The sequence below is a fragment of the Choloepus didactylus genome, chromosome 20 (assembly GCF_015220235.1).
Source record: "Choloepus didactylus isolate mChoDid1 chromosome 20, mChoDid1.pri, whole genome shotgun sequence".
In the NCBI taxonomy this organism is placed as follows: Eukaryota; Metazoa; Chordata; class Mammalia; order Pilosa; family Megalonychidae; genus Choloepus; species Choloepus didactylus.
The window spans coordinates 47,336,143-47,358,350 of record NC_051326.1 but is presented as its reverse complement, the minus strand read 5'-3'; the positions used below and the strand labels follow the sequence as shown (position 1 = coordinate 47,358,350).

Below are 22,208 nucleotides of genomic sequence, written 5' to 3'. Positions count from 1 at the left end.
CCCACTTTAGAAGTTTGAGGGCATATGTAACTTGCTTTATTCAAGCTGTATAAAAGTAAAAATATACATTAGAGATTCTTTGGTCTATTGAAATGAAGCAAATGTTTTAATTATGTATTTAGAAACAAAATAGAGGAAAAGAGATTTGTGATTAAAAAATATATTTTGTACATTCCAAACCTGTAAAAATTTAATGCAGTATCCTTAATATATGGTATGCTTTTTTCTCCCAAAATTCTATATTTTTTGAATTTTGCTGTAAATGGAAGCAGAAGCTCCTCATGACATCATCTCCAACTTTGGATGATGGGTCACTTTAGTCCAGGATCTAGTACTAAGCTTTACAAACTGAGAAATTCAATTTTGTCAGCATCAAAAGAAGAAAATCAACTCACAGATTTACACGTATCAAATAAAAATGCAGTACGTAAACCTGAATAATTAATTTATTGTGAGAAAGTGTCAAGGAAATATTAACACCTTCTTTACCTTTAGAAAAAAATGTATGTGGGAAGTCAACAAAGTTATAAGATTTAGCGAGTAGGGCTTCAGAATAAGGAACTTCAGTGTTAGTGAGTGTATTAGTCAGGGTTCTGTAGGGAAATGACCAACAGGAGACAAATGTAAATATTATGAAATTTTTACCAGAATCGTCTCACGCTGTTATGGGGATTGGCAAGTCCAAATTCTGAAGGGCAGGCCACAAGCTGTGAAATCCAATGGAGGTTTTCAGTAAATTCACCAGGAGAAGCTGGCTGGCTGAAGTAGAGATGGAAATTCTTTCTTTTGACTACTGAAATCACCACTTTTAAAGCCTTGAACTGATTGGAAGAGACTTCTCCCATTGTAAAGGCCATCTCCTCAGTTGATTGTAGACGTACTCAGCCACAGATGCAGTCAACTTACTGATTTAAGTCCATGAAATATCCTCACAATCAGGCCAGTGTTTGCTTGACCAAGCAACTGGACCTCATAACCTGGCCAAGCTGACACATGAATTTAACTATCACCATGAGTCAAATGCTTAGAAGCAGAAAACAAGCTTTGTTTACCAAAGATTATGTATTCTGGAATTCTTAAACATGTCTTGTCTTTGGAAAAGTCTTTTCAAGCTTCCTTTTCTATTTCTGGTGGACTATTGTTTTTCTTTTACCACCACAAAGAACATTTAAAATGCAACCTGCATATTAAAAACAAAACAAAACCATGCAGGTTGCATATTTTATTTTTCAGTATGCAAAATTAGAAATGCATAACTATTGAATGAATATTTTAGCTTTTTCAACTAAAATATGAGAAATGAGAACCAGTGACTAGTGTTATATTTTCTCATCAAAACAGTAAGGATAAACTGTTTAATAGATGTTAGATAAAAAAAATCTTGAATTTTTTGAAGATACTGTAAAATGTGTACTGATTTCAGGAATCTGAACAAAGTATGTGTCTTTGGTCCCCAAGACCACTCTCAGGCTCAGTGATTCACTAGAAGGACTCAGAAAAGATGTTATAGTCATGGTTATGGTTTATTACAATGAAAGGATACAGATTAAAATCAGCAAAGTGAAATCATAGGGTGAATTCCAGGAGAAAATAGGTACAAATCTTTAGGAGTCCTCTCTCAGTGAGGTTGCATGGATACAACGCTTCCAGCGACGTGTGCCAATACCTTGAAAGTTTTGTCAACCAGGAAAACACCTGAGTCTTGGTGTCCAAAGTTTTTGTTTGGAAGCAGTCACCTAAGCCTGTAGCAACTGTGTGACCTCAGCTACTCGGACTCCAACCCCCAAATCAAAAACAGTTTTCACCATAAATCATTTGTTAGCATAAACTATCAGATTAAACTGTATGGACCAAAGCCTCAGGCATACAAAAGCACTGTCTGGCAGAATATTCCAAGGGCTCCGAATTCATCTCCCAGGTGCTGACCAAACGCCAGTCCTCAAGACGGGTCTTTCTTGGGAGTGTACAGAGTTTGAATAACCCAGGCTGGCTGAGTTAATGCTTCTCTGCACGATATTTCCTAGAGTAAGGAAATATGGCAAAAATTCCAGTTTATTTTTGTTCAAACAAGGGCATATTACAAATTTTATGATCCTAAAAAGATTTAGAGAGACGGATTGTGTTGATGCCTGAAATCATGGTTTAATTTTATCTACATCTTTTGGGAATTTGCTGTTATCCTCAGACACCAATTATAGCTCTTTATCCCAAATTCAGTTTATAAAATTAGAAAACTTTTTATTATGTTATGCTTTATCTTATACATTTTATGTCAGGTGTAGTTTATACATATTTGTAGATTTATATTTGTAGATCTGTTCTTTTTTTCATTCATTTAGCAAATCTTGAGGGTGTTCAGTTTGCCAGGCACTCTGTAAGGCTTTAAGTGTAGAGTATTGAGTCATGTGGGGTAGACTGATCATAAACAAGTATACAAGCATAACTACTGAATTACAGACTGTAGATATTGTGTAAAGGACAAGAATATGATGATTTGAAAGATGAGTTGCGGGAACCTGATTGCTCAGGGGTCCTGTATTGGATTTTCCAGAACAATACTATTTTTAGACATTCTGCCCTATTAGCCATTGAAAGATTTTGTAAATTTTAACTTTTAGCACATTATCCAGATGTTGGAGTTTTGAGCACGAGGGACCAAATTCTTTGTCAGTTCATTGGACCTGATTTGATGATTGTAAATAGTGTTCACTTTGTACTAATAGCATATATGCTACATTTGTCAAAAAGTCACTTGACTTTTCTAGATTTTCCTGAGAAAAATTATAGTATTGAAGAGAGAATTTCTTATGGCCTATCAGATTCCAAATTAAGTTCCTGAAGGTATTTTATATTTGAATTGCATTCCTTAAAGTTCTCACTTTTCTTTGGGAGTTCATGGCTCCATCAGAATAAACAAATTGTTCTTTACCTTTTGAAGAGTTTTCATTGTTTTTAGGAAACTAAGAGAAAGTACACATGATGACTTTCAACTTTTATAAAAATATTTAAATTTACTCACAGTCACAGTCTATGTTTTTGTTTTAGTTTTTTCTCTTTTCTCTTTATAATCATGTTCATTCTCTCGTTCTTTCATTTATCCATTAATTCAACAAATGTTTTTTGTAATTACGAGTAATCTGCTAGTAATTGTTCCTAATATTCAAGGAGCTCCCAGATTAGAAGAGATAAGAAATTATAATATTAAGTATTAAGAGATGTTTAAGCTTCTGGAGTAGTTTATGCACAGAGGAGTGTTTAACTCTGTCTTGGGGAAGGTCAGAGAAGGCCTTAGAAGGATTTAAGTAAATACTTGGAGGATGAACAGGATTTCATTAGGAGTAGGAGAGGAATGTATATGTGCTATTAAATAATTTTAATGATAAAGAGTTAGATATAACCAGTACAATAGAAGTGTATTTGTGTTGGTTTGGTTGTATTATGTCCCCCAAAGTGCCAAGTTTTCAAGGGGACTATGACATGATCAGCCTTTTAATTTAGAGATTACTGACAGTAGAATGTTGTCTAACAAAAATTATGAATTACAGTCCATTAGTTTTTAGGCAAATTTGTATCTTAGAAAACCCAGGAGGAGGAACACATTTTCACAGGATAAAGCTTTTGGAAGAAGTCTGGAATAGATTAGAGATTTTAATCATTCCAGAGCTGGTAGTTAACCCACAGGAGATAGAATTATCCAGGAAGAATGTGTCATCTAGGGTTCAGCTTCCCAGCACATGTGCTATGGTACACTGGTGTGCCTCAATAGGTTATGGGTGTCCTCTCATATTTTGATGGCTATGAATATGATACAATTTTAAACATTTTTTTTAAATGCAGTTCAAAATTTTGCACCAGTTGAAATTAAATTTAAGCACTATCTGTAGACTTCCCTTTGTAAACTTTCTGAATTCAATTATTTTGGTACCTAAGAGTACACTTGCCCACTGTCAGGTCATCAGGTCTTCATTAGGGGCCACGCGATATAGGTATAGTACCTCCATCTGACCTTCCTGAGTAATCATCCATGATATTAAAATATGAAATATTTTAATTTTGATAGGATTTGCTTGTATTTTTTACAGTGTTTCCTGTTAACATAGAATAAAAACACACTCAGATGGTTGTTATCTGTATTATTATTAATAGTGTTATGTTGTGTCAGGTATCCCTAAATAAAATTTATGTTGATTTTCTTAAGTTACTTTATTATTGACTTTTAATTTTTTATTTCTATGATTAAAAGCAATCTTTATTTCTCTTAAAATTGAACAGAATGTATTAAGATTAATTCAGGGGAAGTGGAGTTTTAATAAGTTCAGAAAATGATACTTCAAAATACGTTTTATTGCATGAGTTGAAGTTTTAACAATTTTAATTATTGAACTAAATGGAAATTAATATTTCAAGACTTCTCATACTTAGTGTTCTGTTTGTTGATCCAGTTTGTTTTAAACCGTCTTACAAATTCAAATGACCTATATTAAAAAAACAAAACAAACAGTAGTTTAAAGCTACAGAGTTCTATAATTTCTTTAATTACTTCAGATTTAAATTGTCTTGATTTTCACAGATATTTGTACTCTATCGTACATACTGCACAAATTTTTATTAAAGCTGGGAAGTCATCAGATTCACAGGATAAGCATAATTAAAAAAAGTTTTGTCACTATTTAGGCAATATAATGTATGTACATATGCTCCAGTAAGTCCTTTTTTCTCGGCCTAAAATTCCTGCTTTCCTGAAAAAGCATGAAATGGAGCAATAGTGTAAAATAAATAATATCGGAGACTTATCACAAAACATGGATATTATCCAATTATTAAAAATTATTAAGCATCTGCAAATAAAATTATTCTTGAGATTGGTTGCAGTGGTACTAGATCCACCTCAGAAAACTTGTTAAAATGTCATACAATTAAGATCTAGAAACAGAATGCTTCATAGAATGTCAGAATCATTTTGCCAACTAGCATGGAAGTTTTAAAAAGCATGCAACCCATGAGGCAAGGGAAATTAAAGAGTTGCTACATTTGATAAATATTTTTTAATAACATGTCAAATGATAGATAATACTAATCCAAACAGCTTTTAAATAAGAAGACTGATGCATGTCAGGGATTAGAACGAAAGGCTTGGATGAACATTATTTGACTTGAAAAGTTTCAGATCAAATCATTGAAGAATGAAATAGTCTAAGTGGTAAAAGAATTCTTGGTAATAAGAAAGTGTGCAAATTCTGGTTTCTGTATCGATTGTGTAACTGCAGTGGCAGGATGTTATAAAGGCTTTTTATTGATTTTTTTTCTGGATGTCCTGAAGTTTATTTACTTATGCATTTATTCATGGAGCAAATAAGACATTTGATGGACATCTCTTGAGATCCAGGGACTGTTCGAATGGAACTCATAATTTAGTGGAGGGAGACACATAATATTTGAAATAAGTAAATAAATTGAATAGTTGTTAAAATAGTGTAATATTAATGAGAAAAATAAAGCAAGGGGTTCTAGGGGAGGTAATTTCAAATTTTAATAGGGTGGTCATATTTTAAGCAAATATTTAAAAGAGAAGAGGAAGAAAGAGACATTGATCTGGGGGCAAGTATTCCAGGCAGGGAACAGCCATTATAGACCCTCATGATAGGAGCATGTCTGGCATGTTCAAGGGACAGAAAGGAGCCCCAGTAAATTGAGTGAGGGCAGGAGAGGAGGGGATTAGTTCAGAGAAGTAACAAGGACAGATAACATGGAAGCTGGTAGACCACTGTAAAGGCTTTGACTTTTCCTTAGTAAATTAAGCAGTCATTACAGGGTTTTGATCAGGGGAAAGACATGATCTGACTTATATTAAAAAATAATAGTAAGACTCAGGCCAAGATATTGAAAAAAGATAGGTACATTGAGAACAAAGATGGGAATGAGGAGACATTAGGAAGCTACTTTAATAATTAAGGTAAGAGATGACCAAGGCCTGGGCCAAGTTGAATGAGGAGGGAATGATCACTTATTATCTTCATTTTGCACAGAAAGAAACTGAGTTACAAAAATAAAACAGCTTACTAAAAACCTCACATTGGCAAAGCTAAGATTCAAATTCAGGCAGTCTGGCTCCAGAATCAGTGCTCTTTATCACCACATAAACTCTGCCTCCGTACTTACTACTTGGGCATTCTATGCTTCAGGAATTCCTATTTGATTTATGTTAGAGCATGTCATTCTGTCTTCCATTTATTCTAATTCTTCTGTATTAATTTTATTTTTTCTCTATATGCTTCATGTTCCTACTTTACCAGTTCCATCTTTTTGCTCACACGTTTTGTTTACACGTTTTATATATATATATATATATATATATATATATATATATATATATATAAAATATGTATTTTTTCACACATAAAGTATAAAAACTTTCAGATTTCATTTTTAATTGACTTCATTCTTTAATTTTTTTCATTGGCTGTCCAAACATAATTTAAACATTTACAGGATAAATCCATTAAAAAATTCCATCTGAAAATATCTGAAAAGAAGTCACCTCCCAATTGTTGTTTCTGCTGGCACTCTTTAGCATCAGATTACTTCATTTTGAGTGGAGGAGATAGATTTGTTTGATTGCTTTTATTTCCCCCTCCACTTTCTTATCTAGCAGTCTGGCTCTTGCCTCTATCTGGCCTCCATTCTCTAGTTAGAAATGGTGCTTATGATGAAATCTGGGGACTCCTATCTGGTTGTCCAGCTGGGTCACAGAATGTGAATCCACTCCCAGAGACAGAACGTGACTTGATGGAACCTTCCACCCCAGTCTCTCTGCCTCCCCCTCCCCACATGTTCTGCGAAGATGTAGTTGCCCAGGTAAAACACAGGAGTGGCCTTTTCTAGGTCTATATGTCTTAGGGGGTCAGGATTCGCAGGCTGTCTGCAAAATCACCCGGAGGCCCAAAAACAGTTTTATATCTAGATAGGAGTCTCCATTGCTCAGTCCAGTCTGAGCTGTGTCTGCCAAACCTGGTTCCAGTGTATTACACTGTCCCTGGGTTTAGGGAATATTTCCTAAACCCTTATGTCACTGCTGTCTTCGCTACTGTTGCTTTTCATCCCATGACACCATGAATTACAGATGGTCCAATCCTTGACTGCGGATCCTAACCCCTCTGAGGTGGATTGGGACCCCCTGGAGAGAGAGGTGGCAGAATAAGAGATAGGCAGGAGGGATCCCCCCAACCCCTCCCCCACATTTTTCCAGCAACAACCTACAAGGTTAAACTAACACCAGACGGGGAGAATACTGAAACCAAAACCAGAAATTTTACCAGACTAGAAATTCAAGCCATTCTTAAGGATTTTATTCAGCAGGAGGGACAAACAGTGGCTTTGACTGGTTGCTGAGAGTATTCAACAAGGGGTCTAAATTATTAGTAAATTTCCCTTCCCCCATCCTCTATTCCCTCACCCCTGCAGATAGAACAATTAGCAGGCATTACCAAGGAATCCAAATTACATAATTAACTCTGGGACCCTCCGGGCCTCCCTGCTCAATTTATCCAAAACCACCAGGGTTCCACTATATGGTACCCAGGACAAAAAGGCCAGTGATATAATAGGAAGTGAGGATGAAGAGGGTTCTAAGACTCCTAAAAGTTGAGGATGTTTTACTTCTCACAAGGATTTTTGTGGCATAGGACAAATTATATTGGGTGCCTCATCATTTTTGCCTAGTCATAAGTTTCCCTTTTTAGTGAACACCCCAAATAGCCCTGCCGGGGCTGCAACTGGAAGGTACAATGCATGCACCTCCACACAGTTTGGACAAGAGCCGCCTTAGGCTTCTCCAAATGGTCACTTGCACAGCATTATTTAATAGCAAAGCCTGTGTCTCCATATGACTCGGATGATAAGAAGCTGCCCTTAGCTTCTCCAAATGACTCTTGCTGCTTCTGCTTTTTGCTCCAAAGAGCTAGAAACTTCCAATCCCCCAAATCTGACAGAAAGCCCTAACCCTCCCTTCTGGGCCGCAATAAAGGCAAGAACCCGGAACTCACATGTGCTTCTTATCTTCCCTTTCTCCACAGACCCTCCCTTGCAAGAGCCTAAGTTAGATAAGTCAGGGCCCCTCCACCACCCTCATTCTCCTTCAGGGACTTTGATCTAACAAAGCTGCCCTTTCATGAATTCTTGGCCAGTTGGCTATCAGAGTTTGCACCTCATCACCCAAAGAACTTCCACATAATATCCAAACACAGGTGTTCACAGCATTCTATAAATCCATAGCTCCAGGTAGAAAGTAGACCATTATGTTTTGTTTTGTTTTGTTTTATTTTTTATTTCTCAACTAGAGAACCTCATCTTGGTCCCAGTATCAAAGAGTGACTCTAATTCTGTTCCCATCTCAAGTGGAGCATTTTAATGCCCACTTCTGGACCTTGAGCTCAGCAGCTTACCTACTCAGCCCTGATCCTTGCCTTGATATTTCTGCCTTGATATTTCTGCTCATTTTTCTGACCTTTGGATAGTCTGATCTTTTCTTTAACTTTGACTATGTCTTGTGTTAGTTTTACTTACATATAATCTCTGGTGTCTCTGAAATAGAGGGAATTGCCAAACAGTACTTCATAGAGTGCTTTAAAGTCCCATTTCTCATGACCATATTTCAGTATATGACATCATTTTCAATGACTGTAAAATAACTGCATTGTAAGGGTATGTACTGGTTTGTATATATTATGCCCATGTTCTTTGATAAAGTTTTGTGGGGGCAAGATATATTAGTGTTTATTAAGTTGGAACCTTTGGCTTGGGTTGTTTCCATGGAGATGTGACCCACCCAACTGCAGGTGATAACTCTGATTAGATAATTTCCAAGGAGGCATGGCCCTGCCAATTCGGTGTGGGCCTTGATTGGTTTACTAGAGCCCTATATAAGAGCTCCGACAGAAGGAGCTTGCTGCTGCAACTTACAGAGACATTTTGAAGGTGGCCATTGAAAGCAGAGTTTTGCTGATGCTTTGGAGGTACTAGTCCAGAGATTTCCTCGAGAAGCTGACACAGAGACGTTCTGGAGAACGCCATTTTGAAACACAACCTAGGAGCAAGCAGACATCAGCCATGTGCCTTCCCAGCTAACAGAGGTTTTCCGGATGCCAATGGCCTTTCTCCAGTGAAGGTATCCTATTGTAGATGCCTTACCCTGGACACTTTATGGCCTTAAGACTGTTACTGTGTAAGCAAATAAACCCCCTTTATAAAAGCCAATCCATTTCTGGTATTTTGCATTCTGGCAGCATTAGCAAACCAGAACAGGGTATAACTTTAATTTCTTTACCCAATTACTGATATTGGACATGCAGTTTTCCCAATTTTTTTTAACTAGCATAAACAATAAATTAACCACTTTCGAGGCATATCTTTGCATTTCCATTATTGACTTGGAATAAATTTCTAGTGAAATTGAGTCAAAATATATAAACATTTCATGGCAGTTGATCAAATGCTGCTAAATCAACTTTAATAAAACATAAACCAAGTTTTAATATGTGAGTGGTACCTATTTCTTTAATTCCTTGTCTACGCTAAGTAACTTGCGTTTCCTTGATTACCGGTAAGGTTTAACATTTTTCAAGTGATTATTGGCATTTTGCATTTTTTCCTGAATAACTTTTTCATAGCCTTTGCTCTTTTTTAATCACAATATTGCCTTTTAAAAATATGTGTTTCTTATTTTACATATTAAGTTAAAATATATGGTACAAATATGTTTATCCAATCTGCAGTTTCATTTTGACCTTTGTGGAGCAAGTTCGAGAATATTTAAAAATGCTTCTGATTTATGTAGTCCTTGTCAAGAACTGGGATGTATCTGAGATTTTACCCTATGTGCAAGCTAACAAGTAAGACTGCTACAGTTTCATGGATGGTGGCAGAAGACTTGAGTCTCTTGCATCAGAGAAGAATGAGTTTATTGCTTATAGCAAAACAAGAGCAGAAACTGGAGTATCAGAATTTTTGTGCTATTCTCTAAGCCCCAGTTCCAGAGGACAAGGCAAAGGCTAGATAACACTTGCATTACAAGAAAGAATCCTGAGCTAGGGACCTCAGATCATTTATATTAGGCAGTAAGCCTGTCTGCCTTTGCTCCACTATCTCTTTCTTTTAAGGCTATTCACTATACAAGCATCCTTGATAAAATGGTCTAGAAAAAAGGGAAGTCAGTCTTTTGCTTGTAAGAGCTGCAGAAAACATGAGACACCCATGGAAAATTGCCTCCCATTAGTCATATTTATCAATCTTTTATATTACATTTTTTCTCTTCAGTATCATTCTTCAGATTGTTTCCCAATGCCAAGATACATAAATATTCAGAATACTTATATGTAATCTTTAAGGCCTCCGAGCAGATAGAGAGGCAGTGCTGTAATTCAGATCCAAGTCCAATGATGCTAATACAACACTCTCTCTCCACTACCGTAATAATGAAGTTAGAACAAAGCATGCATAACAACACACACATTATGTTATCTTTGCAATTGTACTGATTTATTTATTTTACATAGATTTTGGCTGTTGTTTATATATGTTTGTAGTTTACTTCATTTATTTACACAAACTTACATCAAATTTAAAAACATCAGGTAGCATCCTTTCCTAGCTTCTAAATCCAGACAGCCTTTTGATCAAGCATGGGGCAAAAAAGAAGCACCTTAAGAAATTGTGAATTTGAATGTCAGAAGCCATGGTGTTCTGGTTTGCTAGAGCTGCCATTATGCAAAATACCAGAAATGGATTAGCTTTTATGAAGGAGATTTATTAGGTTACAAATTTACAGTTCTAAGGCTGTAAAAGTGGCCATACTAAGGCATCAACAAGAGGATGCCTTCACTGAAGAGCAGCTGATGGCGTCTGGAACTCCTCTGTCAGCTGGGAAGGCACGTGGCTGGGGTCTGCTGTTCCTTTGCTTCTGGGTTGTGTTTTACAGTGGCTTTCTCCAAAATATCTCTAGGCTTCTGTCTTCACTTCTCTCTCTCAGCTCCTGTGCATTCTTGCTTCTTTCTTCCAGGGAGTTTATTTCTAAGTCTGAGGGTCCTCTCTTAGCTTCTCTAGGGCAAACTCTAGCCTTCATCTCTTAGCTTAGCATCTCCAAATGTCCTTCTGTCTGCATCTCCAGTGTCTCCAAGTGTCAGAGAGCATTTGTGTAGGCTCTTGAGTTCTCTTAAATAATCCAGTGAACAAATCAAGACCCACCCTGAGTGGATGGGGTCCACACCTCCATGGAATAATTAATCAAAGGTATAATAATATTATTATTATAATAGTTTAATCAAAGGTATCACCCACAGTTGGGTGGGTCACATCTCCTTGGAAACAATCAAGAGTTTCCACCCAACAAGATTGGGTTAAAAGAGCATGACTGTTGTGTGGGACATAATATATCCAAACTGGCACACATGGTTTTCCTCCTAATTGATTTACTTGTTAAGAACTGTGGTACGAATCAAGGAAAATATTTTAAAAAGGCATTTACCCATGAAAGTTACTCTATTTAGTCTTTTTGCTCTTAATTTCTTCTCTATAAGTGATAGAATAATTATTAAATCAGAATAGTAAATTTTAGACATTTATTTTGACAGTATAAAATTTTAGTCATGAGTATCTCAAAACATACTTTCTATATAATACTCTAAAAATTTAAGGTTTTTAGCATATATTAATATACTTAAGTGGACATTTGTGGGATTTTGTCTTTGTTTTTCCAGCCTGACATTCCACCTCAGTCAACACTTCAGCATTCTTTTTAAACTGGTTATCTAGTATCTAGTTGGGCTATTAACTAAGGACATGTCTTCTACCCAAGGGTTGCATATGTGACCCAAGTAGGTCTATTAGATGTTTTCTTCTCGGAACTTGAATTTTAAGCAGAGTAACTAAGAAACTTAAAACAGACAGGGGTTAGAAGTACCGATGTAGAGTGAATGGATTTACATTTTCATAATGCTTCAAAGGGTAGTAAACACTTTCACAATCACTCTTTCATAGGATATAGGATATCTTCCCCATTTTCCTGTGTTTTAATATCCCCATTCTATAGGTGAGGGAACTTTATGTTCAGAGCGAATTAAAATACATATGCAATTAACTAATTTTCCAGAGTAAGAGTTATAAAACTATTGTTTTGGAACTCTATACATCGATAACATGGTAATTGTAAGAATGTATTCATTAAAAGCTAAAATTTTGAGGATTCACATAATTAAAAAATTATTCTCAGCTAATAGACTTTCTGCACTGTCTACAAAGCACAATTCAATTTTGAAATAGTTTAAGCTCTAACATAATATGGGTGATCATCTCGTCTACTGCATAAAGAAACATTTCTTTCTTAAAAAAAAAAAAAAAGAAAAGTTTTAAAATTCTGATTTCTAATGTTTCCAGAGACTTTCCATCTGAAACAAAATCCTGGTAGAATGGATGTCTTTGGAGGTAGAGAGAACAGGTTTTGACTTCTAGCTCTCTGAATTTACTAGCAGTGAAACATTAGCCAAGTCATTTCAAATTAATGTCTCTGAATTTCAGCTTTTTATCAGCTTCCTCTTGGGAAAAATGTGTATTATAATAATATTTCCCCTATTAACTTAATAAGATCATGCTAAGGATCAATAGATATGATATACATTAGATTTCCCTACCCTAAATATATACGTATATATTAACTACTTTTATAAGGCTGGTGATAATACAGTATCTAATCATCAATATTGTATTGCATACCTACCATGTATTAATCGTGTTATCTCATATAGTATCCCGAGGGAGAGAAATAAATGTGTACAAATAACTCAAATGTGTACAAATAACTCAAATATTTACAGTATGGCAAGAGAAATCCTAACTTCATTTCACCTTTCCTAAGCTGTAAACTAAAAAGTCAAAAGGTTAAGTCCCAATTTCTCCTTTTGTTCTACTTTGCTATTATTAACTCATTTCCCATACTCAAATCTGGGGAAAAGAATATTTTTCTGTAAAACCTGCAGAGGGCACTAAAGCACTATGGCACATGCTCCCAGATGCTTAATTTAATAGTAAAATTCATCAGTATATGTACTAAAATACATATAATACTGAACTACATACTTATTAAATAAATATTGCAAGTATAAATACATTCAGTACCTACTGTGTGCCAGGCACTGAGAGGTACTGGGGATAGCAGATTATAGATATGACACTGGCCCTGATAAAGCTCTCAGTCTAAGGAATTCTCAAGTAATTAATATAAATTGAATGCTTAAGAGAACAAATAGTTACTTACCTGCCTTCATCTATGACTGCTCAAGGAGTTGGAAATATTCTTGTTATTGTAAGAAATACATGAGAAGCCTCTGAATGAAGAATGTTGCTTTATGATTCGATCTGTCTTGTTCACCTCTGTAGATATATTATAGCCTGGCACTTAGTAGGCAACTGATAAACATTAGTTCAATAAATGAATAATGCTTCCAATTAGGCCCAAAGTCTTAGGAGGGCAAATGCAGACTGTCTTTCCTGTATTCTTGAGCTATCGATCACCTGCAGCTTTCTGCTCCTTGAATTCCTTTTACTTATATCCCAATTTACCATCTGTTCCAACCTTAGTAACTGTCTACATTTTTACCCCCAACTTTCTTTATCAAGCTACCAGCCTGATAGACATGACTGGCTCTTGTTTATATTGTTGCAGTTTATATTGTTGCAGTTTCCTTAATTCGGTCCACAAAATTATGAGTTGTACCCTAAAACTATCTGCCTTACAAGTGAGAATTATGGTTCCGGGGTATATCTCCTCAGCTTTAGCAAGGCTGAGATGAGAACACGGCAGTGCTCCAGCTTCCATCATGCCAATGTGGACATCAAAGGAGGGGACAGTAAAACAGTAAAATGGAAGAATCCTTGGACCGCAAATGACCACACGAAGCATATTTGTTTGCCTTGCCACATTAGCTGGCTTACCTTGAGATTCTCATGTCAGAGAGGAATGAAATTCTATTTTATTTAAGCTACTGTATTTTTTACAGCAACTTACCCTGTATCTTAACTAATATATTAAAGTACCTTATCTCTTTTGTCTTGCACTCGTTCCACAGTGTGGTGGACACTTCTACTTTTCCTTCATAATCTTAAAGCATCTAAGGGTAGTAGAAAGAACAACTTAAATTCAGTATCAGATAACGTATTTTCTGGGAATTTATTAGCTATTCCCCATCACAGAATTTTTTCCTTGATTGTATCCCACGGTAAGCCATGGCCTCCCACCAAGTTCTTAGGGCTTTTTTCCCTCTTGACCCACTTCACCTTTCCACACTTTCTTTTTAACTCTGTTAACTATTCTTCCTGTCCTTGATTGTATTCAGAGATCTCCAAATATATTCTATTTTTATTATATAGAGGATTTTTGTTTGTTTGTTTGTTTGTCTCACCTTTGTCTTCAAAAGGAACCTTGCTTTTTTTTTAATTAGAGAAGTTGTCGGTTTACAGAAAAATCATGCATAAATCATGGAGTTCCCATATACCACCCGATTAATAAGACCTTGCTTTAATGTTGTCCATTTGTGACAACTGATGAAAGAATATTTTTATAATTGTACTATTAACCATAATCCTTGGTTTAACTTAGTTTTCATGATTTGTGTTGTAAGTCCTTTTTAGATTATTTTATTCTACATTTACAACCTAAAATTTCCCCTTTTAACAATATTTAGATATACAATTCAGTGCTGTGAATTACATTCACAATGTTGTGCTAACATCACCAACATCCGTTATCAAAACTTTTCCATCAACTTAAATAGAAACGCTGTGCAATTTAAGCAATAACTCCCCATTCTCTACCCCCTAACCGAGACCTTGGTAACCTATTGTCTAGTTTCTGATTCTATGAATTTGCCTATTCTAATTATTTCATATCAGTGAAATCATACTGATTTCACTGATATGAAAGGACAAAGGAAATATTTGTCCTTTTGCATCTGGCTTATTTCACTCAACATGATATTTCAAAGTTCATCCATGCTGTCAGATGTATCAGAACTTCATTCCTTTTTATAACTGACTAATATTGCATTGTATGTATACACCACATTTTATTCATCCATTCCTCAGTTGATGTTCACTTGGGGTGCTTCCAGCTTTTGGCAATTGGGAATAATACTGCTATGAACATTGGTGTGCAAATATCTTTTGGGATCCCTGCTTTCAATTCTTTTGGGCATACACCTAGTTGTGAGACACCAAGTCGTATGGTAATTATATATTTAACTTTCTGAGGAACTGACAAACTGTCTTCCATAGCGTCTGCACCATTTTACAGTCCCACCAACAAAAAATGAGTGGAACCTCACATTTTTTAATTAGAAAAAATTCATTAAGTTTTTTTCCTGAACTGAAAAAGAAATTCAATTTTTAAAATAAATACTGGTCCTCCCCTAGAATGCACAATGGAAGATTTTTTTTTTAACCCAGAATAATGATTTTAGTTCTTACTACCCAGCATTGAAAAAGGCCAAGAAGATGTAGTAAGGATGGGGCATAAGAGTCCCTCTAAGAATTTGAGATATGCCTATTCTCTGTTTCCAGTCTCTCTTTCTCGTTCTTTCTTCTTTCCTCTTTCTTTTCTCTTTCTTTCGTTTGCTTTTTCCTCCTTCCTTCCCTCCCTCTCTTCCTTCCTGCCTCCCTTTAACTTGTCTTGACGAAGTAGAAACTATCAAAATCAGGAACACTTTATCATGCCTCAAAAAGATACAAGAGCCACCTTATTATGATAACTAATCCCTATATATAGACCATATTTGTTGTGAGCAAAGTTAGTTAGATTGAAAGAATGGAAGAGTAAATATTTTGGGGGGGGTGCATTCAAATTTGAGGAATTGGAATATGGTAGTGCTATGAGAATTATAGGAAAGTATTAGGCTGTGTAAGTGGAAAAAGGAGTAAGGGGGAATAAGCTGAAAGAAAGTCTTCTGAGAAAGGTTGGAGGCTCTAGTTCTCTTTTTTCAAAACTGTTATCAAGTACTGGTATGATTCATTTGCTACTATATATTCACCCTGCCTCCTTAATCTTTGATGAAAGCTTGGGTTTCAGAGGGAATATGTGATGAAATAACAGGAATATATTATCTGAAAACATAAACTTAACTTTAGAAGATGCCACAGTTTGGCCAGTTAAATAATGCTAAGAAAAAAAAGGAAAGAAAAGAAAATCAGAAGTTATCTATCCACATATTGGCAAGTTCAAGGATAATCTAAACTTAAGTATTAGATTCCACACTTTCACTTAAATATGTTACAGCACAAATGAATGCTTTTATTTTCCAAGGTTAATTTATAAATATCCATTTAAAAGTAGATTTCACATTCTAGGGATGCCAATTTTTTTTCTAGTTCTTCAGAAGTTTTTCTGTTGTAAAATAAATTTAGAAGGAAGGCTAATTTATTTGGTTTAGTCTATGTGGATTTTAAGCTGAATACTATTGGTAGCAGTGAGGGTTTAGGAAATAGCTGGTGAAGAAACAGTGTATTATTTGTAATGGTCTAGAAGAAGTATGGGGTATTTTGACCTAAATCATGATTTAGTATAAACTGAAAAGGAATTAAAGAAGAAAAAATCTCAGCAAACCAAGTCTTTATCTCAGTGTTCCAGCAAATGAAAGAAACAGAAGGTTATTGTATGAATCATGCTCTCTGGGGCAGCAGAGTCACCGATCTTGGAGTCATCTCATATGCCAAAGAAATTCAAGTTTTCAGGACAGTGACAAGCAAATTGATTAATGACCAAAGCTAAAGAAAAAGAAAAAACAAGTATGATTTGGATTTTTCCCAAGTTTCAGCTACACAGGGGGAAAAACAGGTAAAGATTGGCTTCATTGTTTTTGTCACAATAAATACACTAAGAAATAATAATGACTACAAATTCAGAGTTAGTAGTACATTGAAATATAGGTGAGAACCCAAATGACAATTTCAAAAGATGGGAGTGCTTTTACATTATGATACTGAAAGTTTAGCAAGAAAAATTAATTATAACCTATTTAAAGTTTATTGAGTCCTGTAACTTAATAAATCATGTTTTTACTTATTCCAGATTCTTCAATGAAACTCTCACAGTTTTTAAGAAGACACCTGCAGTTGGTCTATTTAGGTTTACTTGGTCCCCAAGCTGTGAAATTTGGACATATCTCCCCTAGGTTTCTCCTGGTGGCTTTAGTGCAATGTGAACTGAAAACATTGTCCCACTATTGTAATCTCCCCTTTGGGATGATTAGGAAAAGCCAAAGTTAATGCAAGTTCTGTGGCTGGGGGAAGGGCATGAAGCCATAAGAGATAGCGTTAGCAACAAATATGTATTAAACATTTATTATGCATGCCAGGTGGGTGCTTTAACCAAGGAGATTTTAAGCAAGGCCTGCAGAGATCTCATATTCTGATCAGATGACTCATCCCTGGGCCTGCTGCACTGGCTGTTGTGGCCACGGTACTGCCTGCCTTCAGCAAGGCTGATTCTCTTCAGGGTCTCAACTCTGCACAGAGGGAGACCCACAGAAAGTGGAAAATTTGCCACTTCCCTCCTCTTCTCTCCATCATCATCAAAGTTAATCCCACTTCGGGACTAATCTTACCATGCCTTTCTCCCTGTTTATCTCAGTCACCCACAGATATTGGACGCTTTCAGGTCACCCATCATAAGCCATGGTGTTTTTGTGCATTCATAACCAACCCCAATATCCCAACCCTCTTTGATCTTCAAAACCCTTCCACTGTGCTCTCTGAAATTCATGGCTTGTCATCAGCAAAATCCTCTACATTTTCAGTCTCTTTGACATTTTCTTCACTTTTCTGTTCTGACTAAAGATGGCTCTTGCCACAGGTTACTACTTCCCTATAGCCTTTTCCAGTGATGGTTGCATTCTTTTCTCCCTTAACTTGTGTACCATTTTCCAGGACATGGATAGATATTCACCTCCCTCAAAAATCCAGCCACTTACAACAACATGCTATCAAATTATACTAATTATTGCCCCTCCTCATTGAAGTTACAAACCAATATCTTGGCATCTTCATCAAATATTTTTTGAAGATTTAAAATTTTTCTCTTTCTCTTTTGTCTCATTCTTGGGAACTTCCACATAGATTCTACCACTGTTTTCATGTTTCAGATCCTTGTCCTCTACTTTTCCAACAGTTTTCTCCTTCCCACCTCAAACCCTAGACCTTTTATTATCAATAACCATTTCACCTCCAAAATCTGTTCAAGCATCCTATCCTTCATGTATCCTATCCTACAAGTATCCTAGTACCTTCAATTCATTGACCATAATCAATTTTCATTCTCAGTCAACCTCTTCAAATTCTCATGTTCCTCATTATCCAGTTGTTTAAGTGTCATGACTGTTACTATAATCACTCACTCACCTGAATGAGTTCCCTTGCCTGCCCCCTTTCTTCACAATACTCACTTAGCAAAATCCCATCCATCTCTAGCAGATTGATTTTCCCAAAATGGCCACAACCATGTCTCCTATCCCACATGCTCTTCTAGAACTTTTAATCTCTCATCTATAAGTTGAAGGTAATTCGTTTCCCCTTAAATCTGAAAGGATTCCTAGCGAATAAAATGAGGCAGAAGTGATGCTGTGTGATTTCTGAGCTTAGGCCAAATAAGACAATGCAGTTGCATCCTCATTAGTGCAAATGTAGCTTTTGAATACTAACTTTTGGCCTAAGCTGCCATATAAGAATTCTGACAACCTTGAAGTCAGTATGCTGTGAGGAATACCAGGCCACATGGGAGAGACCATGAGTAGGTGCTCCAGTCTAAAGCCACTGCTAGCCATCAGCTAGAATCAACTAACTGGTATGTGACGGAGGAAGCCACCAGATGAATCCATCTCCCAGTTCTCAAGTCTTCCCAGCTATGTTCCACTGCATTAAGCAGAGAAGACCCATTTCCATTGGGCCCAGTCTGAAATCATGATCTATGGAATTTATGAGTATAATAAAACTGTTTTATGGCATGAAATTTTAGGATTGAGTGTTAACACTGTAATAGTAACTGCAATACCAAAGTTGTTTAAACCAAAATTTCCTACCATTTGATTATGGTAGACAAGCAACTAAATGCAACTGATTAAAACTCTCAGTAGAGCTTACTGCTTTCACTTCAAATTAATGATCACAGGGTTCAAGTGAACACTGACTGGCAATCATATACATAAATAAACCTCTCTCCTACTTTCCTAAATGACTATTCCTTACTTTGATTACCTGACCTGCCAACGATTTTTCTTTCTCCTCATTTCTGGACAATAACCTTGCTTCTTAAAATAAAATGAACCTTCTTCTCTGTGCATCCCCAGATCTACTAACCTACTTTGTCTTGTTCCTATATTTGATGCCATTCTTATTACAGTGCGTGAACTCACAATTCTACTTAAAGCCAACATCTCTACTTCTGCCTATTTGAGAACATTCTTTCTGCAATTTTCTCCTCCAGAATTATTGCTGATTTTTCTTTCTTTTCTACTAGACAATTATCTTCCACATTCATAAATGTGTATATTTCTAAGCCTTAAAAAAAATCTTTGTCACCATATTCCTTCTAGTTATCACCCCATTTTTCTGCTTCTCTTAACAGCAAAATCCCTGTAAAGAGTTCTGTATGTTTTTTCTAGGCACTCACCCCTCCAACACTCTTTTAAATTGTCCCAATGAAGTTTTCATTCTTACCACTCTAATGAAACCTTTCATTTCAACTTTATCTAGATATTTGTCTTGCAAAATACATGGTCAGTCTCAGATCTCCTCTTCATCATTTCCATTTCAGGAAGTGGCACTGCTATTCATCCAAGTATTCATGCCAAACTTCTATTGTTATCTTTGATTATTCTCTTTCACATTCAGGATGTTATTTTGATTGTACTTCAAATGATGTGAGTCTGAACAATTTTCTCCTTGTCTTCTGTCATTACCCTAGTCAAGCTCCTTGTCAAACTTGATCATATCAAGCCTGAACTTCTGGAAAAGTCTCCTCTCTTGTACAACATAGTTATTTTCCATACAGTAAATCAAGCTTTTGCTTCTGGCTTGACAATTTTGGACTAGAATAATCTGAATGGCCTTTCTGGTCAAATATAACTAGATCCTATTTTTTTTTTTTTTTTTTTTTTTTTAATCATCATTTTATTGAGATATATTCACATACCACGCAGTCATACAAAACAAATTGTACTTTCGATTGTTTACAGTACCATTACATAGTTGTACATTCATCACCTAAATCAATCCCTGACACCTTCATTAGCACACACACAAAAATAACAAGAATAATAATTAGAGTGAAAAAGAGCAATTGAAGTAAAAAAGAACACTAGGTACCTTTGTCTGTTTGTTTGCTTCCCCTACTTTTCTACACATCGATCCATAAACTAGACAAAGTGGAGTTTGGTCCTTATGGCATTCCCAATCCCACTGTCACCCCTCATAAGCTACATTTTTATACAACTGTCTTCGAGATTCATGGGTTCTGGGTTGTAGTTTAATAGTTTCAGGTATCCACCACCAGCTACCCCAATTCTTTAGAACCTAAAAAAGGTTGTCTAAAGTGTGCGTAAGAGTGCCCACCAGAGTGATCTCTCGGCTCGTTTTGGAATCTCTCTGCCACTGAAGCTTATTTCATTTCCTTTCACATCCCCCTTTTGGTCAAGAAGATGTTCTCCATCCCACGATGCCGGGTCTACATTCCTCCCCGGGAGTCATATTCCACGTTGCCAGGGAGATTCACTTCCCTGGGTGTCTGATCCCACGTAGGGGGGAGGGCAGTGATTTCACCTTTCAAGTTGGCTTAGCCAGAGAGAGAGGGCCACATCTGAGCAACAAAGAGGCATTCAGGAGGAGACTCTTAGGCACAAATACAGGGAGGCCTAGCCTCTCCTTTGCAGCAACCGTCTTCCCAAGGGTAAAACTTATGGTAGAGGGCTCAACCCATCAAACCACCAGTCCCCTATGTCTGTGGTCATGTTAGCAACCATGGAGGTGGGGTAGGCGAATACCCCTGCATTCTCCACAGGCTCCTCAAGGGGGCACTACCTCTTTTTTTTTTTTTTTTTTTTTTTTTTTCCTTGTTTGTCTTTTTTCTTTTTTTTTTTTTTTTAACTTTCCCTTCTTTTTTCAAATCAACTGTATGAAAAAAAAAGTTAAAAAGAAAACAAACATACAATAAAAGAACATTTCAAAGAGACCATAGCAAGGGAGTAAGAAAAAGACAACTAACCTAAGATAACTGCTTAACTTCCAACATGTTCCTACTTTACCCCAAGAAAGTTACATACTATAGCAACATTTCAGTGAACTTGTTCCTACTACATCCATCAGAAATTAACAGACCATAGTCACCTCTGGGCATCCCCAGAACGTCAAACAGCTTATCTGTTCTTCTTGGATTATTGTTCCCCCTTCCTTAATTGCTCTCTACTGCTAGTTCCCCTACATTCTACATTATAAACCATTTGTTTTACATTTTTCAAAGTTCACATTAGTGGTAGCATATAATATTTCTCTTTTTGTGCCTGGCTTATTTCGCTCAGCATTATGTCTTCAAGGTTCATCCATGTTGTCATATGTTTCACCAGATCATTCCTTCTTACTGCCGCGTAGTATTCCATCGTGTGTATATACCACATTTTATTTATCCACTCATCTGTTGATGGACATTTGGGTTGTTTCCATCTCTTGGCAATTGTGAATAATGCTGCTATGAACATTGGCGTGCAGATATCTGTTCGTGTCACTGCTTTCCGATCTTCCGGGTATATCCCGAGAAGTGCAATCGCTGGATCGAATGGTAGCTCTATCTCTAGTTTTCTAAGGAACTGCCAGACTGACTTCCAGAGTGGCTGAACCATTATACAGTCCCACCAACAATGAATAAGAGTCCCAATTTCTCCACATCCCCTCCAGCATTTGTAGTTTCCTGTTTGTTTAATGGCAGCCATTCTAACCGGTGTTAGATGGTATCTCATTGTGGTCTTAATTTGCATCTCTCTAATAGCTAGTGAAGCTGAACATTTTTTCATGTGTTTCTTGGCCATTTGTATTTCCTCTTCAGAGAACTGTCTTTTCATATCTTTTGCCCATTTTATAATTGGGCTGTCTGTACTATTGTCATTGAGTTGTAGGATTTCTTTGTA

At 36.3% G+C, this 22,208-nt stretch overlaps 1 protein-coding gene across 2 annotated transcripts in view; it reads left to right on the top strand.

The window, feature by feature from the left end:
- The window catches only part of TMEM18 (transmembrane protein 18), a 30,322-nt gene extending 11,316 nt beyond the window's left edge, over positions 1-19,006 (top strand). The window contains exon 6 of one of the 2 annotated variants that reach the window (XM_037813243.1): positions 17,108-19,006. The gene's annotated coding sequence lies outside the window, so the exon portion shown is untranslated. Of the gene's footprint in view, positions 1-648; positions 4,190-17,107 lie in introns of those variants that run through there. The other variant, XM_037813244.1, reaches the window with a different exon arrangement.
- The last annotated feature ends 3,202 nt before the right edge of the window (positions 19,007-22,208 follow it).